The 7,725-nt window shown below is 30.8% G+C and overlaps 1 long non-coding RNA gene across 3 annotated transcripts; it reads left to right on the plus strand.

The window, feature by feature from the left end:
• The first annotated feature begins 2,530 nt into the window (after positions 1-2,530).
• Positions 2,531-5,392, plus strand: LOC126739065 (uncharacterized). Of its 3 annotated transcripts, XR_007661532.1 has the most exons (5): positions 2,531-3,223; positions 3,692-3,858; positions 4,116-4,277; positions 4,336-4,479; positions 4,734-5,392. It is a non-coding gene; the product is annotated as an uncharacterized LOC126739065 (long non-coding RNA). The 3 variants fall into 3 exon arrangements; XR_007661531.1 differs by lacking the exon at positions 2,531-3,223 and having other exon boundaries at positions 3,239-3,858; XR_007661530.1 differs by lacking the exons at positions 2,531-3,223; positions 3,692-3,858 and having other exon boundaries at positions 3,868-4,277.
• The last annotated feature ends 2,333 nt before the right edge of the window (positions 5,393-7,725 follow it).

Genomic DNA, 7,725 nt, shown 5'->3' on the forward strand with positions numbered 1-7,725 from the left:
TTTTAGTAAGACTCTGGTAATATTTAATAATAATAATAAATGTCTCTATTCTTGTAAACATATATGTTTGACAAAAAAATGCGAAGTTTAGCTTTACATAGCTACTCTACTTAACCATTAACTAAGTCTAACATAGAGAAACATGATAAAAGAAGGAGATAGAAAAAAAGCAAAAGATTAAAATTAAATTAAATCTAACATGCAACAACACTTATAAAATAAAATATTATTAAGCAGGTAAATAATATTTTTAGCTAAACGTGACCGATATTCGTGAGTCACATATCTAAAACAACCAATTATAAGAAATGCAATACACATAGCAGGTAGTAACTATTCACTAGATAGAAGAAAGGATTTAATCGACTTCTTGAGCTTAAACGATGTATGAGAAATAATTCTTAAAAAATGCGTGACGAAAACAAGGCATACTAAATCTATGACTGTATCTTAAGGCAACGTTGTGGGCTTTATAGCGATATTCAAGTTTATCATAGAGATATTGGTGTAATGTGGAAAGAAGTAGTCGGTATATAAAAATAGAATAGGCATATATATGCAATTTATCAACTTTAACCAATCTAGCTTAATCAGTTTTTCAGAAACATGATTGTTAAGGATATAAATTAATAGCGGCAACATCGCACAATCAGGTCAGTTAGTCAGTATTCTGTTACACGCTATGGCCGCTGTATCGCCAATTTGGTTTCTTGTCTATTACGGCCTTTTCTTAGTACGAAATTAAAATTTGGAAAGTTAGTGTGTGCAGTTTTATTCAAGTAAATATACAGTCCACTTTTACCCCACATTTTGGTCCAGACGAAACGGATTGTATCAGGGAAGTACAATTCATTGATTCATTTGGTGCCGGCAGACGCGAACATTTTGACTAGTCTCGTTGCCTTTCTTGAGATCCCCCTGGCGAGCTCTGACGTCGATAGCCTCGCTACAGGGTGCGTCTAGTTAGGAGGCCTACCATTTGCTATTCCCAGGCCGGAAGCAGCAGTTTGGTTTGATTATCAGCCTAGTTGGAGTCAAGTAAGTCCGTTGCCAATTATTTGTTTTATATGGTCAGCTCTTTTGGGTTAATTTAGTGTTTGGTTCTAGTAGATATATTTAGTGTACTCTTTTATTGTTTGTGTTTATTTATTTTTTTTAATATGTCTATATTAAACAAACTCAAATTGAAAAGAGGCGCTATTAAGGGCCAACTTACACGTTTGAAAAATTATTTTGACACCATCGACCTTGATAATATTGGCGAATTGGAGGTTACTCAATTACAAAGTCGCCTTGATAGGGTTGAGCCTCTTATATGCCAATTTGAGGATATTCAGAATGACATTGAGGTGGAGTTGAATTCCTCTGAGTAGGAAGATAATGCGCTTGACGAAATTTTAAGTCAGCAGTCTCAGGAGAGACTGGATTTTAAAAAAGAATTTTTTACAGTTATTAGTAAAATTAAGGTTGCTATTAATAAGTTTGAGGGTAATATTTGTGCTCGCAGTAGTTCGGGTAGAGGTGCAAGGGCTTCCAGCAAAGGTACAAGTGTTGCTGGTACCTCCGAGGGTACCTCTCCTAACCGCCATGTGTCTGCAACTGTACAGACGACAGTACAGACAAATAATATTCAAACTGATGAAACAAATAGTGAAATCCAACCTTTAGTAGTACCTCAGCCTTCAATTTCTCATGCTCCGGTATTTGTTAAATTGCCAGATTTAAGGCTGCCTATGTTTAATGGAGCTTATGAGAAATGGCTTGAATTTAGGGATTCATTTGTTGCAATGATTCATAGCAATCCCAATTTATCCGATGTACAGCGATTTTATTATTTAAAATCTTATTTAGAAGCGGAGCCCCTTCAGGCTATTGCGAATTTATTTATAACTAATGACAATTATGCAGTTGCTTGGACTCTTTTAGTTGATAGGTACGAAAACAAGCGATTGATTATATTTAACTATATTAAAGCTATTTTTGAATATTCCCCCTTGTTAAAAGAATCTCATTTTGAGTTGCGAAAATTATATGATTTATTTAATAAAAATTTGCGTTCTCTTAAAAGTTTGGGACAAAATACCGAGAATTGGGACACGTTAATGGTTTATTTAATCACAAGTAAGTTCGATTCAGTTACGCGTAGAGAATGGGAATCGTTTCCAATCTCTAATGATTTGCCTAGTTTTTCTGATGTCAATGAATTTTTGAAGGCAAGATATGAAATTTTGGAAAAATTGGATTCTGTTAAAAAAGATTCCAAGGTCGTACAGCGCTTTGAAAATAAGGTTCGGTGTCACCATTCTACCTCAAGAGGTGAAGTTCAAGGTAAATTCTCTTGTTACTACTGTAAAAAACCTCATTCAATTTACAAGTGTTTTGCATTTAAAAAATTAGACGTCAATGCTAGAATATCTGCAATAAATAAATTAAAATTGTGCCTAAATTATTTTAATTCTTCCCATCAAAATACTGAAAACTGTCCTAATAATTCTAACTGTCGCCAGTGTGGGCTGAAACACAATACACTTCTGCATTTAAAAACAGGTCCCAAAACTTCGGATGATCAGCAGCATAGTAGGCCTGAAAACGTTGATGGTCATGAAGCACCTGTGACGGGGCGGGCCCAGAGAATCGATTTATCGGCGTTACCACAGCTTAACTACCTTAGAACATTGAAAGGCTAGAATTAGTAAACAACAACTTTGTTTGAGTCCAACATGTGCACAGGGGCAAGAGGGGTGTTTTATTTACAAACATATGTGTCGATTCTCTGTTGTCAAGTCGACACAAATTTCCAACGGAGGAAATTTTTAGCTATATTTTAACAAACATTATAACGTTAATTTAACTTATTTCTGTTATATTTTATAGGAAAATTTAAAATAAAAAGTATAAATACTACAATTAACCTATTTTAAGAATAAATATAATATCCTTAAGCAAAAAAAAAACAAAATTATTAACATTCTTATCCCTAAAACTGCTTCTAAAAAATTTGAAGCGACAACACCGGAGCTTAAGCGCCTAAACCATACGCGTTGTGTCATCTGTCAAACGGCTTTTTGTTTATATTCGGGATTCGTGTATTTTCTTTAATTTTTGGTTTAAAAAGGAAAAAAGGCCACGTTTTAGTGTTTTTTTAAATTGCTAGGATGGCAAAAACTTGTGTCGTTTGTGCCGCATCATGATAAAAACGTGATTCAAGCCGATCTTTTCACAAGTAAGTACTGATACTTTCATAACATCACATCATGGGGTAACCATCATCATAAACGTAGAATAGGGGATCTTATAGATATAAACCTAATAAAAATTTGAATGTGAAAGTGTGCGTAAAATACCAACATATTTATATTTTTAAATCTAAATATTTTTTTGAACATATTCATCTATTAATAGGCTATAAAAGATATAAAACTAGAATTTTGTCCCTGGTTTTATTACAGGATTTTATGTTTTTTTTGTTGTTTTGGCAGAAAAAATGCATAATACCTATGTACCTATCTATATATAGTTTGATATCTATGTATAAAGTTAATTTTGTCTTTCTTTAAAATTTGTTCCATAATTTTTTTTTGTTTTACCTTATTGCAACTTACAATAATATATATAGTAATTGGCACCACATATTAATTTATTACTGTAATTTTTTTCTGCTTTTTGATTAAATATCAAATACTTATTATAGATTGCCCAATGATTATGCCCAAAGGGAACAATGGGTTTCATTAATGGAAATCAACACATTTAAAAAGAACATATTTGTTTGTTCAGATCACATCCTTAGAAGTGATATAAGGGAGATAATATTATTAGTAGCCAAACTTTATTAAAAAAATCAGCTCTACCTCAAAGGTAATTTTTTTAAATATATTTTTCTAGTATATTTATAGGTATGAGTATATTTTACCTTAGAATTATTGATAAAGGTTTGCATGCTTTTATTTACTACATTATGTAAGCTAAAAAAACAACCTTTTAAAACTTGTGCTTGGGCTATGTTGTAAAACATACAGCTTCTTCACAAAAAGTATTAGTGTTACTCATATAAGATTTATTTATACCTAATACTTATTAAATTAGGTATGTGTGTAAAACTATTTTTTTACTAGGATTTCTGATGCACTGGTTAAAAACACAGCAGCCAATAATTCAGTTAATTTACCAAGTGATTTACCCTTCAAAGCTACAGGGGTAGCTTTCCTGAAGAGTGCAAAAACTTCTTTAGCTTTCAAAATGGTATATAGTACAAACAGTGAAGCTAATATAGACACGTATGGATAATTAAAATAGAATTATATTCTTGATACACCAAATTTTGTATAATTACAGATCTGATCATTCATCATCAACAATAACTGCATCTGAGAATTATAGTTCTACAGTAACCGTGGAGTCTAGGTCAACAATTACTATTTCTCATCCAAGCCGTTTTTGTTTAACTGCTACACATTTCCTGACTCTGCCAAGGAAAAGGTAAAAATACACTCAAAATAGACTACTAGTTTTATGCCATGTATCATCCTATTCTATATATCTTATTTAAAAGTGATATGGTATTTTATTGTATTATATTTGTTTAATTAAATGCAATTAATGAAATGTATGACATTACAAAGATTCTCTATAATAACATACATTTTATTGATCAATTGGATTATCATAATACATTTTTTTAATTTTTTCTTTTTAATTTTGGTAATACTATATTTTTATGTATATTATTCTAGGGTAAAATCAAAATGATATCCTGAGGACCTAAGCACTGATGATTCCACCGTTTCAAGAACTTAATCACTTGTCACCAGATTATGGAAAAAAAATAAAGAACAAAAAATTAAAATTCGAAGATTGCAACAAGCAAATTTGCGCCAAAGAAATTAAATTAGATGTCTCAAGTCATTATTAAAATACTTACATGAAATAATAACATGATTTTATGGAAAAGCCCAACATACTACATATTTTATTTGACTTGTAAAAGCACTTGTTTGTATATTACTACTAATAAACTCTCTAATCTAATCTATTGTACATAGTCTTTATTCTTAGCTTTGTTTTTTAGTATAAATTAATATGATATAATATTTGGTATTAGGTATTATATAGGTCACTATTAAATGTCTCAAAACCATTATACAGGCTAAATACTCATAATAAAAATCTTATAACCTACAAAAAACCTGCAACTCCTTCACTATTTGAACATCCTTGTAGTTTTAACTTTTTCCGCTGAAGCAATACTGTCCCTTTGAAAAAGTCAGCAGCATAGAAGTATATATTATGTGATGTAAGTAAGTGATGTAAAACTGAGTTTTGTCCAATATAACAATAACAATAAAATTTTGCAAAATGTTAAAAATTTGTGTCTTAAAACATGATTTATTAAGAAATCTATAATATTATATTAATAAAATATTTAATTTCCATAAAAATGCTTTGAAAAAAATGCTGCCTTTCATTAGGACCTTCCTCTAATGAAGTCCATAAAAAAAAACACATAAATAGCTCTTAAATGGTAATATTACTTATACTCAAACTCTTTAATTATTAATTAATAAAAATTTATCAGGTAAATATTTGTTGACGACGTCACTGGTAAAGAGTGCTTGTATCTGTGACATAAACAATGCGATCGAGCGGCGTTGCGATGCCATTACCGTTTTCTCGTTTCTTCGTACTTTATTTTCATTTACTTAACCTCTATTGACTTCGATATAGAGTATCTTATCAAATTTATTTTTAAAAAATGTTTGATATTTTATTAAAGGGGAGCAGTAGTATTGTTTTGTGCCTTCGGAAACAACTGAAAATTTTGATGATATTATAAAGTGATTTTTGCCATTTCTCTATAAGCACTTGGCATCATTGCATCAGAGATGTTGCAAGCAAACAAACCTGCCCATAGTTCCACGGCATGCTACTTCTAGCCTTTCAATGTTCTAAGTTAACTACGAAACAGCTCCACAACTTCGAGCGGTCTCTCTGATCTGGCGGTCGACAAGCAAGCGAGATGGAATGGTATTGTCTTTCTCTCGCTTGGGGTAAGAGTCAGGGCCTGATTAAAAGGTTTTTTATTATTGAGCAAAATGTTTCGTTTCGGCCCGACAGTACCGTAGTAGGTAATTTTTGAGCTTTATTTTAATACTAGACTATCTAATACAGATATTACAATGAAATTAGCTATTCAATAGGTAGGAAATAAATGTTTTACCTGGATAAACGAGATATTTGATTGCTTTTATTTCCGAATGATTATTGATCATAATAATATAACAGTAATATCGATGTTCAATTAAATCAATATCGCAAATGAATTTAATAAAAAAAAGGTGTGAATAAGGTTAGGTACATAATAAAATTACTGGAGTTTTAATACATTTTATTGCCTATTTTAAATCATGCCTAAAGATCTTTACAGATGTCTCTATCTTTTTTAAGAAAACAATAAGCTTAACTAATATAAAAATATTTAAAATTTAAACCTAATCACTATTTATTTAATATTTACAGTAATATAAGAGTGGGTTTTGCTCATAAATAAAAATTTTACTACCTAAACCTAATCGCTATTTACACTGATATGGTAGTGGGTTTTTCCATTTAATTGTATGTATTTTACAGGTTTCTCCATATTATTAGCTTATTTTTGTTTATTTTTTTAAAATTGCCATTTATTGTTTTTAATGTGTAATAAATTCTTACTCTTAAATACAATCTTAGTACAAATTCTTTTGGGACATATTTACAAGGATTGGAAAAAGGTAACATATTGCTTAAAATTAAAAGTGTACTACAAATATTTGTTGTTGTAGCTAATTTTTCAAAATTCTCTTGAAATATCATTTCAATTCTGCAAATTAGCTCGACAAATTTATCATTTGGCATTTGCAGATTTCCAAATGTATCTTTGTTGGCATTTTCGTATGCTTTTAAAAAACAATAAAATGAAGAGTCATCCAATTCAGTGTGTTCTTTACTGTATAAAATGCAATTATCACAAGAGTGGATCCGCAAAGTTTGTTTTAAAAGGTATCCGCATATGTATCTAATAAAATTCTTTTGCAATAGCTCATCTTTTGAGTAAACCATGCTATTTATTACAATGTTTGAATTATTTACTTTTTCAACCTCCTCATCCTCAGGTACAAAATCGTCTTTAAAGTCAGGAAGCTTTAAAAGCGTTTGATCAGCATCTGCCTCACAATTTTCTGCACCTGAGTTAAGCAGGTTAACGCACTGCAATTTCTTAAAAGTCCTCTGAAACTGTATGGCGGTCGGGTTGATGCAATTTCCGTTCTCACTTCTTATTTTACCAAAATGATTTTCAAGACAATCTTGGTTTAACCTTTTGGTAAGTAAATATTCGAATCCAGCAGTGTCACGAAGAAAATTATATAAATTTATGACGCTATTTATGGAAATTTTAATACATTTAATGAACCTCATTTTATTCGCGATGTTAATATTATTTCTGTCTCGAACCTCAAGTTTTTCGATCAAAGACAAACATTCCCGTAAGAACTCCAATTGAACGGCTGTTCCTTTAAATGCAGCATTATATTTTTTCGACGCAAAAGTTTGGGATGAATTTAAAATATCGAAAAGACGATCCATTGTATTTACTAATTGCGCGGTTTCAGTAGCTTTTGCAGGAAGGTATCCAAATCTTATGTAAAAACTCATACCCACATGAACTGAATAGCTAAATACTTGGGTGGC

Source organism: Anthonomus grandis, chromosome 8 (assembly GCF_022605725.1).
Source record: "Anthonomus grandis grandis chromosome 8, icAntGran1.3, whole genome shotgun sequence".
Lineage (NCBI taxonomy): Eukaryota > Metazoa > Arthropoda > Insecta > Coleoptera > Curculionidae > Anthonomus > Anthonomus grandis.